The sequence below is a fragment of the Delphinapterus leucas genome, chromosome 7, assembly GCF_059928025.1.
Source record: "Delphinapterus leucas isolate spDelLeu-1000000601 "Yukka" chromosome 7, BTC_Dleu_Yukka2, whole genome shotgun sequence".
Lineage (NCBI taxonomy): Eukaryota > Metazoa > Chordata > Mammalia > Artiodactyla > Monodontidae > Delphinapterus > Delphinapterus leucas.
In genome coordinates this window covers 66,534,772-66,558,580 of record NC_143135.1, presented here as the reverse complement: position 1 = coordinate 66,558,580, position 23,809 = coordinate 66,534,772, and positions in this window count along the sequence as shown.

The window sequence follows — 23,809 nt, the reverse complement described above, 5'->3', positions numbered from 1 at the left end:
CATATGAATGTCACAAATTCCTTACCTTATTTAGATCTTTTCTAAACTGAGCTAACATAGCCTCAATTGATTTGTTACCTTTAACTTTAGTCTCTTTGCTTGTTCAGAAATTCATCACCACTGCATCGATATGACAAAACAGTATCCTCTGAGTTAAACTTGGGTTACTCAGCACTCTTGAAGGAAAAAAAGATATCAGGAAGAATAGCTTACAGTATACATTTATGGTATTCAATCTTGGATATACTCTCAATTTTACTGATTATTTTTATTTTAAGTATAATAATTCATAACTTTAGTTATTATTATTTTACAAGGAAGACTTTCTTCTCTATTCTTCTCAACAAATATTCAGTTTTCTTCAAGTCCTCTGCAGCTTCCTGCCACCACCTCTCTCAAATGCTCAAATGGCATTGCTTCATATTTTACAAAGGAAATAGAAATTCTGTAAAATCAGGAACATGTATCACCTCCTAAAACATACCTACACATTTTCCTGCAACTGTCTAGTTCTTAAACCTGTCACATCTGTCTTGTATGGAGATGTAACCTTCCTATTTACTAACATAATGCATTTTCAGGCAGTGTAATTTTCCATGCTTATCTATAGTCTCAACCAGGCAAGTTCGGAACTTACAGGCTCAGCACCAAAATACCTTAGGCATTGTTTACTAAATTTTGTTCTAATAGACTCACACCTCAATTCCTTATATTGTTCTAGTTTCCAACTTTATTTCCCTGTCCTTACATCATATTTAGTAAAAGTTTTTAAAAACCACACTTTATTTTTTGTTCTCCTGGTGAACCTCAAGTTGTATAATTACTTAATCCAATAAGGTAATATTTATTGGGAATGGGTAGATTATTAGTGAACTTACCCTAGTTAATTAATGCAAAACATTGGAGTATAGGTCCAACTATATATATATATATATGTATATATATATATATATATACACATTTATTTGTATTATAGATGTAACTGTAAAAATATATTAACATATATATGTATTTATAAAAGAAGTTATTCTCTGTCCTTGAAAGAGGATTGAAGTCTGTTTGAGAAAGAAAGAAAGAAAAGGAAAAAGAAAGAAAGAAAGAGAGGAAGAAAGAAAGAAGGAAAGAAATGGAGGGAGGAAGGAGGGAAGGGAAGAAAAAACATTTTCTTAGTTATATTATTTGCAGTTATATGCTTGTCTCTCATGTCCTTTCCTCATTAACAAATTAAGAACAGTCTCTAATGTACAGATTTGTTAAACTTCTGTTAAAAGTGAATTTTCTTAAAAAAAACACACCTTTCTAAATAATTTCATCGTATTTTGATTATTTAGGACATACTTTATGTAAAACTAAACAGTGTTTTCAATAAATAAATATTTCTCCCTCACATAAAAATTACACAGTAAGAAATACATGGATTATATTTTTGCTACTCATGTATCAAACAGCAACAACTACTCTTTTTGATTAAATACTCATTTAATCCTAGGCATAAGTAAATGGCAAAATAGGAAATGGTACTGGATTTGAGGAGAGAAGTGCTTACAATTTCTAAGGAGTTATTCATCCCAGTAAAATTAGTAAATTTGAATTTGGTATTTTGGAGATCAAAAAAAAAATGGCAAGCCTCTTTTTAATGGAGTATGACCCATGATTTTTGAAAATGTTGATATAAGAAATGAATGCTGTTTCAGAGATACGTGACTGTTAAAATTATAGCAGAAAGATTATGTTAGCCTCTTGAAAAGTTTATTCAGATTTCTTATTTCCATGGCTAATCTGACCTATTTATGTAGGGGAAATATATTGGCCGTTATGAGCTAAGAATTATGAGCTAAGAATCCCATCTCTCTTTATAGTTAATACACACCAAGTATCAATACTTCATTCTATACTATGTGGTTCTATTTGGATTTACAGTAAGCATCTTATGGCATTTTCACTTTATTCAAAAGATTGGACATTTTGTAAGATCCCTATTATACCCTGGGTTACCATTTCTATGACTTCCATTTTCTTTATCTTTTTAAACTAATGAAGTGAAGATTTTTTGAATTCTAAAAGGGAAATGTTGTTTTTAAAACCTCATTGGTTTGAAGTCCCAAAACACTTCTTATAAATAAATATGAAAGACACAAGTGTTTTGATACAAGATTCTTAAATTAATGTTGTTTTGATTATTTGTTTTCTGGTGGATGTTGAGGAAAACCACCTGACTACTACTTTGGGACTGAGGAACTCAGTTTTTCAGCTGCCAAGGATGTTGGCTGCAATGCATCACTTCTGAGTCCCTTCCTGGGAAAGCCATCCTCATTCATAAACTGACTGATGGGGTAATACAAACACCCAGGCCCTTGTTTGATGGATGGCAGTTCTATAGGAACATCCCTGTTCCAGAGCTCCCCATAGGATTAGTGGTTGTCACTGTTACAAATGCCTGTAGTTCAACTTTTCCCTCTCCCAAATCCTACTTTCCTCACCCCCTCACATGGTTATTCCAGAGATAACTCCTTGATAAATCCCCAATAAACCTGCTACATGCAAATCTCAGAATCTCAATGTTTGTTTCCCTGGAAAATCATACCATTTGGTGCCCAAAGTCATTGTTAAGAGGCCAACTCTAAAATAATGTTGTGAAACTGGATGGTAATTAGGAAAATGAATTTTAAAACTTTTAATGATGGTAAACTTGGATGGGACAGTAATGAAAGGAAATGCAAAAGCAGGTGTAATATCTAAGAAATTGAGAAATACTGAAAAGAAGTAATCATAAAGACTATATAGCTGTTGCTGGGGCAATTGATACATTAGAGAAAGACAATGAAAGGCCTAGGGTGATGATCAGTCATCAATTTAAAACTCTTGGTCTTACTTGGCAGGAGAGATGCCTTGGCAACAAATAAGGATAATTTTTTATCTCCTTTAGCCAAAGGACAAAAAAGCTTTGGAACAGGCCCAGGACTTAGTTATAATAGTAGAAGAGTTACAGGAGAGGTTGAATTCTCAACCTCCAAAAAGTAGCTACACCAAGGTCAGAAACTTGACAGGAAAGTAGTGGGGCTCTGAAACATTGGATGGGGACATCTGGTTGAATGCACTAAAAAATCATAAATCCTCAGATTCTCTCAAATCTTCTGGGGCTGTCCAAGTCACTCACTTCTTGCTACCTAAAGATGATTAATCTCAGTGGTATTCTAGTAAATGTTTAACAATCAAAATCAAACAAACAAATGAGCAAAGCCCTGATTTGTAGCATTTGCTGATTTGCACAATGTAAATACTCACACTATGATTGATTTCAAGCTACCAACATTTTAACAATTGGCTCACAAAATTCCTGGAATGTTTAACAATTGTTTCTCATTAGCTGGAGCAAACCAGCTCTGGTACATCACGGAGTCAGGTATTATGTGTCCCGTTTATGGTCTCTTCTCCTGGCCATCAAAAACTAAAAAAGACAAACAAACAAACAAAACAACCTCACAAAACTAGAGCACAACACCAAGCTTAGCCATAGTATAAATTTATTGGGGAAGTGCTTGGTTAAGAGAGGAAAGGGACTTTATCATGAGGGAGCTGCATGATTTTGGCAATATGTACAGTCAAGCACAGAGACTAACTAGATGGGACTAACCAACTATGCAGTGACTAAGAGACCAGTTCTTAGGGGCTCAGAAGCCAGGGAGATGGACCATAACACAAAGTTGGATAAAGGAGAGTATACTGATATGGGAGCACTCTCGAGTGACACATAAGTTAACATTCTGGAAAGGACCGTGAAAGATGGCACTCACACAATGCTGGTATGGTTTTAGAGGTTTAGAGAAAGCAAAGACTCACACAAAGTGGAATAAGAATTCTAGAACTGCCATGGCAGACAGGAAAAGAAGTGATCAGAAGACTCAGAGGGAAGGGCATACCATACATTTCAAACTACATACAGAAAATGATTGTGTTCTATGGAAGGATCCAGAATATACAATGGAGAAAAGACAGTCTCTTCAATAAATGCTGCTGGGAAAATTGGAGAGCTACATGTAAAAAATGAAACTAGAACATTCTTTAACACCATACAAAAAAATAAACTCAAATTGGATTAAAGACTTAAATGTAAGACTGGATACTATAAAACCCTTAGAGGAAAACATAGGCAGAGCATTCTTTGACATAAATTGCAGCAATACCTTTTTCAATCCATCTCCAAGAGTAATGGAAATAAAAATAAACAAATGGGACTTAATTAAACTCAAAAGCTTTTGCACAGCAAAGGAAACCACAAACAAAATGAAATGACAGGGCTTCCCTGGTGGCACAGTGGTTGAGAGTCCGCCTGCCGATGCAGGGGACAGGGGTTTGTGCCCGGGTCTGGGAAGATCCCACATGCCGTGGAACGGCTGGGCCCGTGAGCTATGGCCGCTGAGCCTGCGCGTCCGGAGCCTGTGCTCTGCAACGGGAGAGGCCACAACAGTGAGAGGCCCGCGTACTGCCAAAAAAAAAAAAAAAAATGAAATGAAATGACAACCCACAGAATGGGAGAAAATATTTGCAAATGATGCAGCCGACCAGGGATTAGTTTCCAAAATTTACAAACAGCTCATGTGGCTCAATATCCAAAACCCAAACAACCCAATCAAAGAATGGACAGAAGACCTACATAGACATTTCTCCAAAGAAGACATACAGATGGCCAAGAGGCAGATGAAAAGGTGCTCAACATCACTAATTATTAAAGAAATGCAAGTCGAAACTACAATGAGATATCACCTAACACCAGTCAGAATAGCCATCATCAAAAAATCTACAAACAATAAATGCTGGAGAGAGTGTGGAGAAAAGGGAACCCTCCTGAACTGTTGGTGGGAATGTAACTTGGTACAGCCAGTACAGAGAACAGTATGAAGTTTCCTTAAAACACTAAAATTAGAGCCACCATGTGATCCAGCCATCCCACTCCTGAGTATATATCCAGAGGAAAACATGGTTCGAAAGGATACATGCACCCCGATGTTCATTGAAGCACTGTTTACAATAGCCAAGGCATAGAAGCAACTTGAAGGTCCATTGACAGATGAGTGGATAAAAAAGATGTGGTATATATGTACAATGGAATATTATTCAGCCATTAAAAAGAATTAACTAATGCCATTTGCAGCAGCATAGATGGACTTGGAGATTATCATACTAAGTGAAGTAAGTCAGAGAGAGAAAGACAAATATATGATATTGCTTATATGGGGAATCTAAAGAAAAATGATACAAATGAACTTATTTACAAAACAGAAATAGACTCACACACTTAGAGAATTAACATATGGTTACCGGGGGAAGTGTGGTGGGGGAAGGGATAGATTGGGAGTGTGGGATTGACATATACACACTGCTATATTTAAAATAGATAACCAAAAAGAACCTACTGTAAAAATAAATAAACTAACTACATAGGGCAAATGATTGTGTTCTATGGAAGGATACAGAAGACACTCTTTTTACCAAATTGATAGGAGTGTACTGGTGACAGGGACATGAGTTTCTTGAGAAACTGACTGGTGACCCTTCTCTGGAGGCCAGAGCTGATGACAGGAGATGCTACTTCAGGAATGGTAATCCCCTGATAGCATGGGAATCATGGAATGTCAAAATAATAGAAACCAAGTGGTGGGACTTAAATGACAGAAGCAAAGTTAGTGTAATTATAAAAATAAATGGCAAGGACAGAGTGGCATCCAGGATATCAGACCCACAAAAAACTGGAAATGCTTTACAGAAAGTGTGGCAAGTACAACGGAAAACTTGATAAGATATGCACTTTAGGGTTGGGGCTTGTGTTGATAAGTATTAAAAAGAATCAGAGACCAGTCATATCAGGAAATGTTTTTAGGGTCCACTGGTCTGGGGCTTTATGGAGCATCCTCTTAAAGTACAATGCTTAGTAGACCTCCTCACATTCTTGAGGTGCCAGATTCTACCCTTTGGAATCTTGCCAAAACCCATTTACTGAGTGATATAAAAGACTACCTGGTTTAAGTATGAATATGGCTCTGAAGAATACTCAGACTGTGATGCAGGACACTCTGCCTTGTGGACCATATGGCTTGGCCCACTGTAGAGTATTAAAGGTATTTGTTATGGGGAAAACATCATGTGGAATTTATGACAAGCACCAGTAGAAGAATCACAACATAAACTCATAGGATTCTGGAACAGGAGAAGGCAATCTGTAACAGATCATTTCACACCATACAGAAAATACATTTTAGCATTAATCAGGCTCTGATGGAGATGGAGTGCCAGGTCATTAGTCATCAAGAGGTTATGCAACCAGATTGCCCATTGTGAAATGATTCTTTCAGCCCCACTAAGTCATAAATTAGAGCAATTCCACCAGTACCCTTCAGAAGATGGAAGGAGTACATCTAGGATTACAGGCAAACATAGCCTGAGAACACAAGTTTCATGACTAGGTAGCTTGAATTCCCATGTTTTCCATCACAGTTGTACCTGTGCCTCTTCTGCAGTTCACACATTTGGCCATTTTGGATGAGGGTTCCTTTATGAGCAGCTTACAGAAGAGGCAAAAAGCTAGGTGTGGATCATGGAAGCTCAGCTCAATATATGAGTGGAAGCTGAAAGTACTGTGGTTGCCCTTCAGCCTTACTCATGGATGGCTTTGAAAGGCAGGGTTAGGAGATATCTTCCCAACAGGTAGAGTGTTGCTCAATGAACACAATCATCTAATTTGTGTGGAAAAAGAAATACTCTGAGATAAGGCTATATGAAGACTCACAGATAGTGCTCAGTGGCTTGACTCAGTTTTGAAGCTCTGGTGAGAGGCTTTTCAAATATTCTTCTTGAGTAGCTGATTAATTCTACACCCCAACCATTTACCTGACATTCAAGGTGACTATGTACTAGCACTAAACTTCCCAGAGTCAGGTATCAGACAACTAGGGAGAACCCCTATGATCAGGAGCCAGATAAATTATTCAAATTAGCCAATCCACAAAAAGCCTGAAAACCCTAGCTAACCTCACCCCACTTGCTACACATAAGCTGCCCACAATGGTTCCAGCTTGCTGTTATTGGGTCCTTGGGTACAACCTCCTGCTGTTTTGCCCAAGTTGGTAGCCCTCTTTCCTTTGGAGCTGTAAGTAACAAAAAGTTCTGCCTTTTGTCAGGTATTGTCATTGCATTATGTCCCGTCAAAGGAATCTTTAAATCTTATAAAACACACTGTCACCGGTATCGTAACCGGTGGGTTTCTCGTTAAACTTTTCTAATGGGTCTCAAATTCTGTGACAGATTTTGGGTCAAGTTGTTCCCATTAAAAAGTACTGATTTTAAAAACTAATAACTTATAACTTAAAACTGCCACACACAAAACAAATGGTCCACAAAACATTCTCCTTTCCTTCTGAAGGTTTTACCATGTATTGTTATCATTAACCAGTCTTTTACTATTAAACTTAAATGGCCAACTGAGACAAACAGTTCTGAGACCGTTTTTCCACCACTGATTAAGACTCAGGTGGCAGGTATTGGGGATAATATTCATTTAGCCTTCTGAGCTTTCTGGGCAGACTTGGTGACCTTGCTAGCTCCAGCTGCCTTCTTGTCCACTGTTTTGATGACAACCACAGCAAACGTCTGTCTCATGTCACGAGCAGCAAAATGGCCCAGAGGAGGATAGTCAAAGGCAGCCCTTCCCTTGTCCATAATCTACAGGTATTATCACTCAGTCCTCTAGTTCCCACATGAAATTCCATTATGGTAAAATGAATATGTTTACATTACTTATATCATATTTTCTCACGTGAAATTGCTTACTTACAATATATTGTTAATATCAATTGATCCTACTGATGCTTGTAGTAATCATCTTCCTGTGGAAACTATATAGTTTTATACATAACTAAAGATAACCTTCCAGATAAATACAAGGATCTTAACTTGGGTCTCTTTCTGTAATCTTATACACTGTATTCTACTGTTCTTTTTCTAAAATCATCATATGACACTGCTTTATCCTAATTATCTTTTTCTCCAACATGTGGTCCTTCATTATATGTTTCTGTTGGTTCTTACTTCTAATTGGTGGATATCTGAGAAGGTTTTCATAAATTGTTTATTGAATATCATTCTCATTCAAGAAGTATTTACTAAAAATTTATTATATGTCAGACACTTTACTAAACAGAAGATGTAACATTGAAAAAGACAGTTTCTGCTATGAAACAGTTTACAGTCTGATGAAGGAATCAGGGAGTTATTGTCAATACTCATTACTTTGGTGATATCATCTTTCTCACTTCTTAAATTGCTTTCTTGTAATTCCTAAACATCTCCATTTTTTCTCCCCCAAGTTAAATTTTCTTTCATTTATTCATTCAGACATTCATTCATTTGTTTTCTTCATCAAAGAGGTTCTTATAACCATCATTTTATTATACTCACTAATAAAGCAGTACTGCCTTTTTTAAAACCTCTGTGAACTTATATACTGCCTATATCTCCTATGATTTTTCTTCTTTCCTACCTTTATTCATTCTTTATTATTTTTCTTCTGTCTGAACTTACTTTCCCTCTATCTTATACCTCCAGTATCCAAATTTTTCAAGACCTCAAAGGTTTAGTTAAAATGTCATTCTTTATAACCCCCTCACATTTGCCTAGATACTACACATTGGGAATTTTTTCTTCTCCTGAAAGCCAATATTATGATTTAGGTCATACATAGTATACTAGTTACTTCATTTTTTTTTTTTTTTTTTTTGTGGTACACGGGCCTCTCACTGTTGTGGCCTCTCCCATTGCGAAGCACAGGCTCCGGACGTGTAGGCTCAGTGGCCATGGCTAACGGGCGTAACCGCTCCACAGCATGTGGGATCTTCCTGGACCGGGGCACGAACCCGTGTCCCCTGCAACGGCAAGCGGACTCTCAACCACTGCGCCACCAGGGAAGCCCATAGTTACTTCATTTTTTTATTAGACTTTCCATGTGTGTGAGTGTGGAGTGTGGATGTACATGTCTTTCTTGTGTATGTATCTCTATGGGCAACATCTGTCTGATCTTCTTTATTTCCCCTCTGTGGGAAATGTTCTCTGTGACAGTTCAATATTACATTTTAAATTTAGTTGGTACTCAGTACAATTTATTGAGCAAATAGATATATGGTCCTCATTATTTTTTTCACTGTATTCTGAAATTCTCAATTCTGTCAAATTGAGTTCACAAGTTATAATTGGGAGATTAGAATTGGCTCCCATTAATCCTTACAGCTATATTTCACACAAAGAGAATTTTTCATGTGCCCAATGTTGGTCATTTATATGTGTCTCACTTATTTTGTTGTACCCCTTCTGTAACAGAAATCAGATGAAATAAATTAATATTCTCACTTGTTTCATAATGTCTATGCTCCTTTTTCCATTTCCCACAAAAACTTTTTCTCTATTTGAATACATAAAATTAAAATTTTAAATTATGATATATCTATCCCAAGGAATGTTATGTATCTATTAAAACTGACAGTTAGTAAGACCATGTATCATAAATACATAATACGTGTTTATGATATTATAACCAAGGGCATGTATGAACTGTTATCATAATGTGCTGTGTTACAACTATATAAAGAAAATGTCTGAGGGAAGCCTTTAGGAGAAAACACTCAAATGATATCAATAAATGTTTGTAATGGTAGATATATGTGCAGTTTTTTTATGTCCTTTCCTTATGTTGGAATATTTATGATGGGATGCTACTTTTATACTTATAAAAGTAAAGTTAAAGTAATAGTAATGCCTTCTCATTTTGAAAAATAGACCAATTTACTATTCAAAACACTGAAACTTTTCATAAGAAAATATAAGAAAGTAAAATAATAGATTCACTAAATTGGTCTCAAATACAGGCCACTTTATAGAAGACTCATAGAATTTAAACTTATAGGTGCTCTCCTCATTCCAATGCCTGGGATCTACCCTGGCTTCTTGTACTGAGTGAATTCCTCAAATCCATTGCAACTAAAACTCCTGTTGATATTGTAGAGGACCCCAAGTAATCAGGATATATATGTGATATGATATAAATATGTATCAAGTCTCAACAGCAACAAATTTTAGTTATCACACTATGATGCTTATTTTGGAAACCAGCAATAATTTTTTCTTGACCTATGTAAATGAATTTTGGATTGCCTCTAGCTCTGGCCAAATGACCACATATGAATCCCAAGGATTTCAGTAACGTATACTGAAAGAAAGGAAAAAATATCATCACCAACTGTGCTGGTAACATAAATAAAAGAGTATGTCCCATTAATAAGCTCAAATTAAATAACAATTTTGAGATGTATAAGCACACTCTACCTGACATTCAATCACTCCAGACAAATTTTCTTTACAAATACACTATACTTAGGGAATGGCATAAATTTTGATTAAAATAACCTGATTAGTGTTAAATATTTGACAAATTACTTATTATAGCTTTTTGTTTATGACCCTCCTCAATTCTTATTAACAACTTCTGATGATATCTTCTTTATTCTGTATATAAAAAATAGAAATATATAAAAATTTAGGAGTACACAATAAAAACAGCTCTCAGCCAATCCAGTTCCCTAACTTAACCCTTATTCTTGTTATATATTCACAGTATATACAACAAAGTGCAGACTCAGAAGAGCAAATGGTATAAGTTCCAGAGTCTGAAGGCCTGAGAACCAGGAAAGCCAACGGTGTGAGTTCCAGTCCGACGGCAAGAAAAGACTGATGTCCTAGCTCAAGTAGTCAGGCCAGTAAAGTTCCCTTCTACTGAGCCTTTTTTGTTCTATTCAGGCCTTCAGTTGATTGGAAGAGAGCCACCCACGTTAGGGAGGGCAATCTTTCTGCCAATTCCAATGTTAATCTCATCGAAAAACATTCTTACAAAGACAAAATAGTATTTAATCAAATATCTGGGCATGCCATGGTCCAGGAAAGTTGACACATAAAAGTAACTATTCACAATCAAAATCTTCCTGGCTTCTTAATCTTTGACTATGACTGTTATTTAACTATCATCTTTGGAAACGATTGTTTTTGACCATTGTTTGAGCATTGTTCATGACATTATTGGCTTTGACCAAAAGTTAGCAATTGTACTTGGAAACAGAACTTTACTTCCCTGGCTTGTAACTTCAGGGATGCCAAGTTCACACTTAGCTTCTAATTGCACTCCGTCTCTTCCTGCTGTTGGTTACTGCTGGACAATGGCTCCAAAAGAACTGATGCAGAGGTTTCTGTGCACCAATAAAATTATCTTAGCAACAAATTGACAGCTTAAATAGCACTGAATTTTATGGTATTAACCCAGTATTCACCATTTTCACTTCCTGTTATAAAGTGCAATTTGACAAGGTTGGAGCCGGGAAGAAAACCAACCCAAGAATTGAGTTTGATGCCCCAAAAAAGATAAGGCCATGTCCAACATTAGAGAGGATATAGGGAATTCATATTGTGTTTGAAAAGACAGAAACCTTCACAAAATTGAGTATGAGAGGCAGATCACTGTACACTTGACCCTTGAACAACACTTACCCTTTCAACGGCACAGATCCACTTATACAAGGATTTTTTTTCAATAAATACATACTACAGTACTACATGATCCTCAGAAGGTTGAATTTGTGGATGTGGGACTGCAGATATAGAAGGCCAACTGTAAAGTGATACATGAGTTTTCAGCTGCACAAGGGATAGGTCTCTAAATCCTACATTATTCAATGATCAGCTGTATTATCAACTCAGAGTGTGGGATTAACAGCATTATCACAGTCCAATCACTCCAAGATCATAAAACAAAATCTAACCAACTCCACTAACAATGGACTGGAGTCCAAGTAAATAAATAGTTTCGGTGATAAATAATTTTAACTTAAAATTAACATGTAAAAACTAAGATGATTATGAAATGTACAGGTTATGTCATGAAAATATTAATAAATCATATTTAGAGGTGTAGAAAAGGCAGAGAGAATTATTTTTCATAAGTAAAGGTACAATGAATCATTGGCTTTTAATTCTGTTTCTTGGTTCAATGAAACAGAGTTGACCCTCCATACCCATGGATTCTGCATCTGTGGCTTCAACCAACTGTGGATCAAAAATATCCAAAAAAATTCCAGAAAGTTCCAAAAAGCAAAACTTGAATTTGCTTCACCCCAACAACTATTTACATATTATTTACATTGTATTAGGTATTATAAGTAGTCTAGAGATGATTTAAAGTATACAGGAGGGTATACATAGGTTATGGCATTCATGGTGGTGGCGGGTGGATGTCCAGGAACTGATCCCCTGCAGATACAGAGGGATGGCTGTAATTATGGTATAAAAATAATGGCTTTAGTTAAGTTGAAATCTTGATGGAATATTTACTTTTATATTAATTCCTGCCTAAATCTAAGCATGAAACATGGCTTGCTTTAATTGACATAATATCTTCCATTTTTAAGTTTAATCATTTCATGGAAACATTTTTCTTTAATTCTGAAATGTTACTTAACACTTCTAAAACACCTTTGAAAAGCAAAAGCAATGCATCTTGCAAATTCATTATTGCATTTGGTAGTTGGAAGAACAGTGCCTAATCATAAGAAGATAAAGAATTGCAGGGTAAAAACATAAATTAACTATGCATCTTTGTCAATTGACAACAAACCACCTGATTTTCTGGATTAACTGAATTGTTTTACTGCTTTGTCCTTCTATAGCCATACCTAATAGAGTCCTACATCTGTTCCCAGAGTGGTAAACTCATGTTTCAGAAGAAAAAAAAGCAGTGAGTAGAAGTATTAGGACAGAGATTTATTATTAGAACCTTGAAAATGAGTAGGGATATAAAATTTTCTAAGTCCCTTCCCTTTTTTACGCTTACAACAACCTTCCTAGGTAAGGAAGACAAGTATTTATAAGACTTCTTAGTATACTAATGAGATAGCTGAGTGCTCTGGGCAGACCTCTCAGTTACAGTTAAGAGATAGTCTTATGTTGATTCTGCCATAAACAAATTATTTGAATTTTTGACACCAAACTAATTTTTTACTTTTTCTGGCATCTCATTTGTAAAATGTAGGACAATAGTTCTTAGAGTATGGTATATGGACACTTGGGGTTACCCAGGACACCTTTAAGGAGAAGGTGAGGCCAAAAGTATTTTTATAATAATGCTAAAATATTATTTACCCTTTTACTGTGTTGATATTTGCACTGATGGTACAAAAATCAATGGTGAGTAAAACTGCTGTTGCCTTATCACAAATCAAGGCAATAACACCCAACTGTACTAGTTTTTATCACCATGTTTTTGATGAAGCAATAAAAATTAATAAAGTTTTAAGTTTCTGTCCTTAAGTATATTAAAAAATATATATTCTGTGTGATAAAATGATAACTACAATTAAAAACGTTTCTTGGATACCCAAATTTGAAGACTGTCTTGAGGAACAGCAGTTAAGCAACTGTATGATGTACAAACTGAATGCTTTATTCATGGAATATTTTTACTTGGAAGAAGAACTGACTTAACAAACCACGGTTATTCAAAATCAGGCTTTTGGCAGATATTGTCTTGAAAAAAAGCAAAGTGAGACTGTCACTTCAGGGAAAACCATGGACAGTATTTGTTGTCAGTGATAAAATTAGAGTTTTCAAGCAAAAATTAGAATATTGGAAAACTGTGAGCTTGACACCTTCTCAATAAAGATTTTTCTGATGAGATAAATGGTGAGATCCATAAATGTGATTTTCAAAATATTGTATAATGAAATGTGTCACATTTGGAAGCTCTGCATCACTACAGTGAACAATATTTTTTAAATGACCAATGCATGATGTTACTAAATAATTTAACATAAAAGAATAACAAGTAGTCTTAACATAAAAAATATTCAATGAATATTGATGTTGTATTAGATTCCACATTGCAACTATTTAAAAATAACTACTAGTTGAGTTTTGATGTATTATCAAAGAAGAATATTCACAATTATCTCAAGGTTATTAATATTCTTCACATTTCTAACTGTATATTCAGATAACGCTGAATCTTCTTTATGTATTTCAACCAAAACAACATTGTAATAAAATTAATGCAAAAGCAGATATGAGAATCCAACTCTTTTATTAAAGAAGACATTAGATTAACAAAAATGAGAAACAATGTTTCTTTTCCCACAATATTGAAAAATGTTTATCATAAAACATATGCCAATTATATTAACAGGTTTAACATGTTAATAGGTTTATGTTTGTGGCTTTATCAGGAGTTGGAAAATTATAGTTCCTGGACCAAATCCAGTCTTAAGGCTACATCTAGCCTGCCTGCTTTTTTTGTAAAGTTTTCTTTGGAATAGAGTCATACTCATTACATATTGTCTATGGCTGCTTTGGCTGTACAATAGCAGAGTTGAGTCATTACAAGAAAGACTTTACGGTCCATAAAGCCAAAAGTATTTACTATCTGTCCCTTTACAGAAAATGTATGCTAATCCCTGAGTTTATTATTATCTTTAAATAAATTAATACACAGTTTTTAAAAAATTATGTTTTAATTTCCAAGATCATAAATATCAAGAGATATAACTTTGCATACATAAAAGTTCTTTGAAGTTCTTAATAATTTCTAAGAGCTTGAAAGGATCCTGGGATCTCAAAACTGGAGAACCAGTGACCTAAGCAACCAGAATAAATCTTATCTTTTTGGAACACAACAGGTCCTCAATAACCATCAGTTTCCTTTCCAAAACTATCTCACAGTTCATAGGCTGACTGTCCCTTGCAAAAGGCCACTGCTCCTCTCTAATAAGCATAACTCTCCTTCAAGGTTCCAGAGGCTCCTTCCTCTTCTTGTCTCTTTGAGCCTTAGGGTAATGACAGCACTGCTGCTATTTGCTCAGAGTCCTGTACTATTCCTTGTGATTCCTCCAAACTCCACCCACATCTTTGTTACTAATCCTCTTGATAATAATCTCAATTATTTCATTTGAATGTGCCTGATATATTTCCTTTGGGACTCCAAGTAACTAACCAACAAATGAACTAACTAGTTAACTATATTCTCCATATCTCATTTAATAAACACAGCAAATATGAAATGTGTACCTTTTTGTTCTTATTTTACAGAAATGGAAAATAAGACACACGAAGTTTAAATAATTATCTGTAGGACATTAATTCGTATGTGAATCCAGAATTATAATGCAGGTAGTCTCACTGAAGACTTTAGGAAATCAACCTCCAAATAACTGTCATTCTGTTAAATAGAAATTTTACTTATTTATATATCAACCATATTATTAACCTTAGAAATAAATAATTAATTGGATTTTTATGACCACAGTATCAGCATACATCAACAACACATAACTGTATTTTCCAGTATACTGCGTGCTGGGTGTTATGGCTTTCCATTTTCCATGTATCACTAGTAGTATAATATAACAAGAAAAAAGAGCTACAGAATATGTTACTTTATAACATGAACTGTGGTATCTGCAGTAACAAAATATCTGTCTTTCTGGTCTGCTATGGCACTTATGGTTTATTATCAGGCCTGAATGTGAACTTTCCAACTTCCTACATTTTTTCAGCTTATCGCTACAGTATTTGCATACTACATCAAAGCAAATTTTATCCTATCTCTGTTTTGTTTTTATAAGTATATCTAGCATTACTACATAGGTTGCAGGAAAGATAAGTAACTTATTGATTTACAAAACCCAAGGGATAATGTCCCTTATTACACTGGCAAATGAAAACACTTCAGCTGATAAATGCTTCACCGTAAACCAAAAGACCCATTTATCATTTCAACTGGTGAGTTTTGCACTATACCAGAAATATGTTTGCTTCTGGCAGCTAATGTGTAAGCAGTGTATTCATGGGGAAATCTCTGTGCTTTCTCCTGACAGCATCATGACTTTCTTCTTTTCCATTACATTTTTAGTCACAATCATTTTAAAGTATAAATTCCAAGTGAACACCCAAGTTCCTACAAAAAATGTTATATTCATATAATCATTCTTCACATCCTCAATTTAACTCAGGACAGTTTTAAACATAGGGCTAGAAGGTTGCCTTTCCTCTGCTATGATTTCAAGTGTCCTAAAATAGCTCCTTATTCATTCCTCCCACATTCCTCACCTGCCAGTTTTATGAATATTTCATTCTTTAACCATAAGGCAAAACCTTTCCTCCTACATCCTGAGCTAAAGCTAAAAATGCAGACTCCTCAGGAGAGGAAACACTATAAATTAAATTCATACTCAGGTGCCAATGACTGATATAAAACCATTTCCCAGGCAGTAGATTTTGACATGAGAGTCCTAAGGGACTACTCCAAAAGGGGTGAAGAGTAAGGGGCCACAAAGTAAATAAAAGGCTCATAAAAAGGGATGTCTGAGGTCAACTCCACATCATGACATGATGCAATATTTCCCAAACTTGCCTCGTGTTTAAAAAAAAACCTACAATGAATTTTGTTAAAATCTGAGCTTCCTGGCCTTACTCCAGAAATATCAAATTAGAATTTCCAAAGAAGAAGCCTGAGAATTTTAAATTGTACCCATGAGGACTTTTTTAATCAGGCAATTTTTGGAAACTTTGCTGTAGTGAAGATGGGAAATTGATTCTGTTTGCACCTAGCAATGTGGTCTTGATGGTGTCATTTAATCTCTCTTTTTCTAAATTGTATTACTAAGAAATATTGATAATAATTCTTAATTCACATAGTTGTCATGAGAATTAAGTGAAGTAATACATATAAAAGTACCTGGAAATCAGTAAGCACCTATAACAATCCCCTTTCTTTGCCTCTGTCATAGCTTTGTCACAAATTATGATCACCAGTGCTTGGTCTGCTACTGCAAACTCTGTGGAGGGATGGGCACTCACAAGAGGCTCTCTGAGGGCTTAAATTACAAAAAAAGGCTCATTACTAACTTGTTATTTGAGATGGATAGGGTAAGTGTCATCATCTACATGGTCATAACATAGTTCCACAGGCTTCAATTGGTCATGTTAATACTTTTTCCAACTCATTTTAGAACATGGAGTAGCACAAACTAACAGCATGCGAAATTCAATTTACTCACAACTGGTTGGCTCTTTGAGGGTAGATTTAATCTATCACTTCCTTTGGTATTTTCTTTTGAAAAATTAAATGAGAGCTTCAGAGAGCAACACACGTACATAAAAATCTAAATAGACACAGGTGAAAGTCCTCCTTGTGTGACTTAAGAAAAGTCTAACACAGCCAAAAAGAAGCAGTTCGAAGTCCAGAAGCAGCCTAAGCCTGGCCCTGGTGATAACGGAGACAATGTCCTTGTACTATTGCTTGCACAAAGCAGGCATTTGGTAAATTCTACTGACAGATTGAACAGACAGGGATACTAATCAGTCTGGCACAGTGGCCCATTTTCCTGAGCTTTCACATTTAACCATGTAATATTTAGCCATGCACAATTCTTCTGTTTCTTAGCAGTTTTTAAGCTCCTAGAAGATAAAAATGTTGAGTTCATCTTTGTATCATCTATTATAGCACCTTATTCATAGTATGTGCTAAAGGAACTTTGTTGAATTGGTTCAAAGTAGCCTACATACAGTTATTTTATTTATTGTTTACTGATATTTGTGAACTGTGCATTGTATCATTTTTATTTAACAAACTCAGTTTAATTCAACAATTATTATTATCCTATCCTATATTTTTGTTTCCCAAGTACAAACAGAAGCTTTTCAGGTGCTATGTTTATAATACAACTTTCCAGATGAAAAGCACTTTATGCCAGATATGTCCCATGTTGGAAACTGGTGAAGCTGAGATGACATTTTCAGTCTTCTGCTATGATATATATTCCAGTGTGATATTTATTTCATGATGATGTAAAGCATTGAGATAAAAAACTGGAGAGAATGCAGATCTACCCCTTTAAATGGAAAATGGAGGAAATAGACAAGTATGTGTGTCTACCACATTCCAAACTCTTGTATTCACACATATATTATGATGTTACACCTTCATCTTAATTCTAAGAGGTAAAAATTATTGTCCTCATTTTGCATAAAAGAAAATAGGGGCTCTGAGAAGTAACTTGAATCAAATTACATAGTTAACACTGCAGTTGGGACTGAACACTAGATCTGCTTTATTCCAAAAACAAATCTCTTTGAATTATGGTTTTCTCTGCGTATATGCCCAGTAGTGGGATTGCTGGGTCATATGGTAGTTCTTTTTTTAGATTTTTAAGAAATATCCATATTGTTCTCCATAGTGACTGTATCAATTTACATTCCCACCAACAATGCATGAGGGTTCCATTTTCTCCACACCCACTCCAGCATTTACTGTTTGTAGATATTTTGATGATGGCGATTCTGACCGGTGTGAGGTGATACCTCATTGTAGTTCTGATTTGCATTTCTCTAATAACTAGTGATGTTGAGCATCTTTTCATGTATTTGTTGGCCACCTATATGTCTTCTTTGGAGAAATGTCTATTTAGGTTTTCCACCCATTTTTGATTGGGTTGTTTGTTTGTTTTTTGATATTGAGCTGCATGAGCTGTTTGTATATTTTGGAGATTAATCTTTTGTCAGTTGCTTCATTTGCAAATATTTTCTCCCATTCTGAGGGTTTTCTTTTCATCTTGTTTATAGTTTCCTTTGCTCTTTAAATTTAATTAGGTCCCATTTGTTTATTTTTGTTGTTATTCTCATTACTCTAGGAGGTGGGTCAAAAAAGATCTTGCTGCAATTTATGTCAGATAGTGTTCTGCCTATGTTTTCCTCTAAGAGTTTTATAGTGTCTGGCCTTACATTTAGGTCTTTAATCCATTTTGAGTTTATTTTTGTGTATGGTGTTAGGGAGTGTTCTAATTTCATTCTTTTACATGTAGCTGTCCAGTTTTCTCAGCACTACACATGCACCCCAAAGTTCACAGAAGAACTATTTACAATAGCCAGGTCATAGAAGCAACCTAAATGTCCATCAACAGAGGAATGGATAAAGAAGATGTGGTACATATTTACAATGGAATATTACTCAGCCATGAAAAGGAACGAAATTGGATCATTTGTAGAGACATGGATGGATCTAGAGACTGTCATACAGAATGAAGTAAGTCAGACACAGAAAGACAAATATAGTATATTAACACCACTTGGGAATACAATACATTGCAATACCTTATTTATCACTTAATATATAAGTTGACTGAGGTTTATCTGTGAATATAACACTGTGAGGAGAGAGTGACTTCACCCAACTCAATCTTCTGGTTTCAGGAATATGATTATTTTAATGGCATTGTATTTCACATGGAAAAACATTGTCACAGATTTGTTTTTGAATGCCATGCACAGAAAAAAAACAACCATGAATAATGTGCCATTAATATTGTTTTTGAATGCCATGCACAGAAAAAAAACAACCATGAATAATGTGCCATTAATATCTTTTTGTCTAAACCCATTTAGAAACATGTTTCCTCCAAAATATGCCCCAATATTTCATGCTATTAAACTTAGATTAAAATATTGATGAAAAATGAAATAGGAGAAAAGTAACAACAAGATCGTTAATTCTGATTTAAGCACATAAGCAGATGTAGTAGGGAGGAGTCTAGACTGGAATAAGTTCCAGATGGGATGCTTATGTCAATAAAAACCTTTGAAGAGTTAGTGGCAAATGAAACCCCAGCTCTTTGAGCTGAACATTTTTAATTTCTCTACTAATAAAACATAGTTGGCCAGAGAGCAAAAGAATGCAAAATTATTAGATTTTAATAAATTAAAAAAATTAACCAGTGAGGTAAAATAACTTTAAAAATAACTAAAGAAATGTGGAAAATATGTGACTTCACTACGTCAAACTATAAGTTAGTGTCAAAGCAGGCCTAGAAATTACTGCCAGTTTAATGGTGAGGATTAGGTGTTCTAGATTAATTTTAGACTAATAATACACACATATAATTAATTTTAATACTAAAGTAATCTTTTACTCTTTGATTTACTTATTATAGCTAAACTCTATTTCAGAATGAAATAATATAGCAAGTGCACAAATTCTTCATCATTAGTCATTTACTTTGTATATCATTGAGCTTTAGTTTGAACATTTTGATTGTTTCATGCATCATGGACCTCAGTATAACTAATTTGTCCCCAAAACATGAAATTTAAGTATTTATTAACTATTTTTGCTTTAAATAGAAAATTATGTAAATAAAATAGACATTTTCCCTTTTGTGACATTGATGATTTCAGATTTTACTTTACAATACTATTCATTCTATCAAAAAAAAATCAAGTAGAATGAGTTGGAGGAATGAGCTTTTTAATTTTCACTTTAAATATATCACAAACCTTTTCAATACTTTTACAGATTTGGCTGCTGCCTTTGAAGCCACACATATACACATACATATTTCCCTCTTTCTCTCTCTCTCTCTCTCTCACACACACACACACACACACACACACACACACACTCAAAGCCTAACCTTTCCCTGCTAGCCTGACATTCTTATCCAGAAATGTTCATCTGGGTTATGACATTGTCTTCATGTGGTACCTGCTATAATGAGCATGTATGCCATGAGAAGGATGGGCATGCTGAGTTATTAGAATATATCAATAAAAAATGAAAATTTTGCAAGAGATCAAAGACTTGTGTCTGTAGCACAAGAACAAACAGTGTCATGGCTTTTTGTGTTGAGAACTGAGACTTGTGATATTTTGCTTGCTCAGAGAAATGTCTTAGTTGGGCTGGACTGTCCAAGATAAGCCCCACTGGAGGAAGCGCTAGGCTACTTAAGTACAAAGAATATCAGGAAAGGAGAGACCACAAAAATTATTCAAAGAAGAATTTTAAATATTAGGCATAGGGATGGAGCTCTAACAGAAGCAAACTCCTATTTCACAACTTTGACACAAGCTGATCATGGCAGATTCTGTTCAGTGCCTTGATTGCTGAACCTCATCTGACCCTCAGACTTCTCCCTGAAGATTTCCCACTTCAACAAACACAAAACCTAATAGATTGTGGAGAGGAGCTTCAAGATGGTGGAAGAATAAGACGCGGAGATCACCTTCCTCTCCACAAATACATCAGAAATACATCTACATGTGGAACAACTCCTATAGACCACCTACTGAACGCTGACAGAAGACCTCGGACCTCCCAAAAGGCAAGAAACTCCCCACGTACCTGGGTAGGGCAAAAGAAAAAAGAAACAACAGAGACAAAAGAATAGGGACGGGACCTGCACCAGTGGGAGGGAGCTGTGAAGGAGTAAAGGTTTCCACACACTAGGAAGCCCCCCCAGGCAGAGACTGTGGGTAGCAGAGGGGGGAAGCTTCGGAGCCACGGAGGAGAGCACAGCAACAGGGGTGCAGAGGGCAAAGCAGAAATTCCCACACAGAGGATCAGTGCCGACCAGCACTCACCAGCCTGAGAGGCTTGTCTGCTCACCCATCGGGACAGACAGGGCCTGGGATCTGAGACTTGGGCTTCGGAGGTCAGACCCCAGGGAGAGGACTGGGGTTGGCTGCGTGAACACAGCCTGAAGGGGGCTAGTGCACAACGGCTAGCAGGGGGGGAGTCCAGGAAAATGTCTGGACCTGCCGAAGAAGCAGGAGACATTTTTCTTGTCTATTTCCTGGTGCACGAGGAGAGGGGATTAAGAGCACCGCTTAAAGGAGCTCCAGAGACAGGCACAAGCCGCGGCTATCAGCGTGGACCCCAGAGATGGGCGTGAGACGCTAAGGCTGCTGCTGCTGCCACCAAGAAGCCTGTGTGCGACCACAGGTCACTCTCCACACCGTCCCCTCCGGGAGCCTGTGCAGCCCACTACTGCCAGGTCCCAGGATCCAGGGACAACTTCCCTGGGAGAATGCACGGCGCACCTCAGTCTGGTGCAACGTCACGCCGGCCTCTGCGGCCACAGGCTCTCCCCGCATCTGTACTCCTCCCTCCCCGCTGCCTGAGAGAGCCAGAGCCCCCGAATCAGCTGCTCCTTTAGCCCCACCCTGTCTGAGCGAAGAACAGACGCCCTCAGGCGACCTACACCCATAGGCGGGTCCAAATCCAAAGCTGAAACCCAGAAGCTGTGCGAACAAGGAAGAGAAAGGGAAATCTCTCCCAGCAGCCTCAGGAGCAGGGGGTTAAATCTCCACAAATTGATGTACCCTGCATCTGTGGAATACCTGAATAGACAATGAATCATCCCAAATTGAGGAGGTGGACTTTGGGAGCAAAGATATATATATATATATATATATATTTTTTTTTTTTTTTTTTCCCTTTTTCTCTTTTTGTGAGTGTGTATGTGTATGCTTCTGTGTGTGATTTTTGTCTGTATAGCTTTGCTTTTACCATTTGTCCTAGGGTACTTTCCGTCCGGTTGTTTTTTTATGTTTGTTTATTTTTACTTTTTAAATTTTTTTCTTATAAATATTTTTTATTTTAATAACTTTATTTTATTTTACTTTATTTTATTTTATCTTCCTTCATTTTTTCTATTTTTTATCCCTTTTATTCTGAGCCATGTGGATGAAAGGCTCTTGGTGCTCCAGCCAGGTGTCAGGGCTCTGCCTCTGAGGTGGGAGAAACAACTTCAGGACACTGGCCCAGAAGAGACCTCCCAGCTCCATGTAATATCAAAGGGCGAACATTTCCCAGTGATCTCCATCTCAACGCCAAGACCCAGTTTCACTCAACGACCAGCAAGCTACAGTGCTAGACACCCTATGCCAAACAACTAGCAAGACAGGAACACAACAGCATTCATTAGCAGATAAGCTGGCTAAAAACATAATAAGGCCACAGACACACCAAAACACACTACCAGACATGGTCCTGCCCACCAGAAAGACAAGATCCAGCCTCATCCACCAGAACACAGACACTAGTCCCCTCCATCAGGAAGCCTACACAACCCACTGAAACAACCTTAGCCACTGGAGACAGACACCAAAAACAATGGGAACTACAAACCTGCAGCCTGTGAAAAGGAGACCCCAAACACAGTAAGATAAGCAAAATGAGAAGACAGAAAAGCACACAGCAGATGAAGGAGCAAGTTAAAAACCCACCAGACCTAACAAATGAAGAGGAAATAGGCAGTCTACCTGATAAAGTAATTAGAAACATGATGGTAAAGGTGACCCAAAATCTTGGAAATACAATAAAGAAAATACAAGAAATGTTTAACAAGGACCTAGAAGAACTAAAGAGCAAACAAACAACGATGAACAACACAATAAATGAAATTAAAAATTCTCTAGAAGGCATCAATAGCAGAATAACTGAGGCAGAAGAAAGGATAAGTGACCTGGGAGATAAAATAGTGGAAATAATTACTGCAGAGCAGAATAAAGAAAAAAGAATGAAAAGAACTGAGGACAGTCTCAGAAACCTATGGGACAATATTAAACACACCAACATTCGAATTATAGGGGTCCCAGAAGAAGAAGAGAAAAAGAAAGGGACTGAGAAAATATTTGAAGAGATTATAGTGGAAAACTTCCCGAATATGAGAAAGGAAAGAGTTAATCAAGTCCAGGAAGCACAGAGAGCCCCATACAGGATAAATCCAAGGAGAAACATGCCAAGACACATATTAATCAAAGTATCAAAAATTAAATACAAAGAAAAAATATTAAAAGCAGCTAGGAAAAAATAACACACAAGGGAATCCCCATAAGGTTAACAGCTGATCTTTCAGCAAAACTCTGCAAGCCAGAAGGGAGTGGCAGGACATATTTA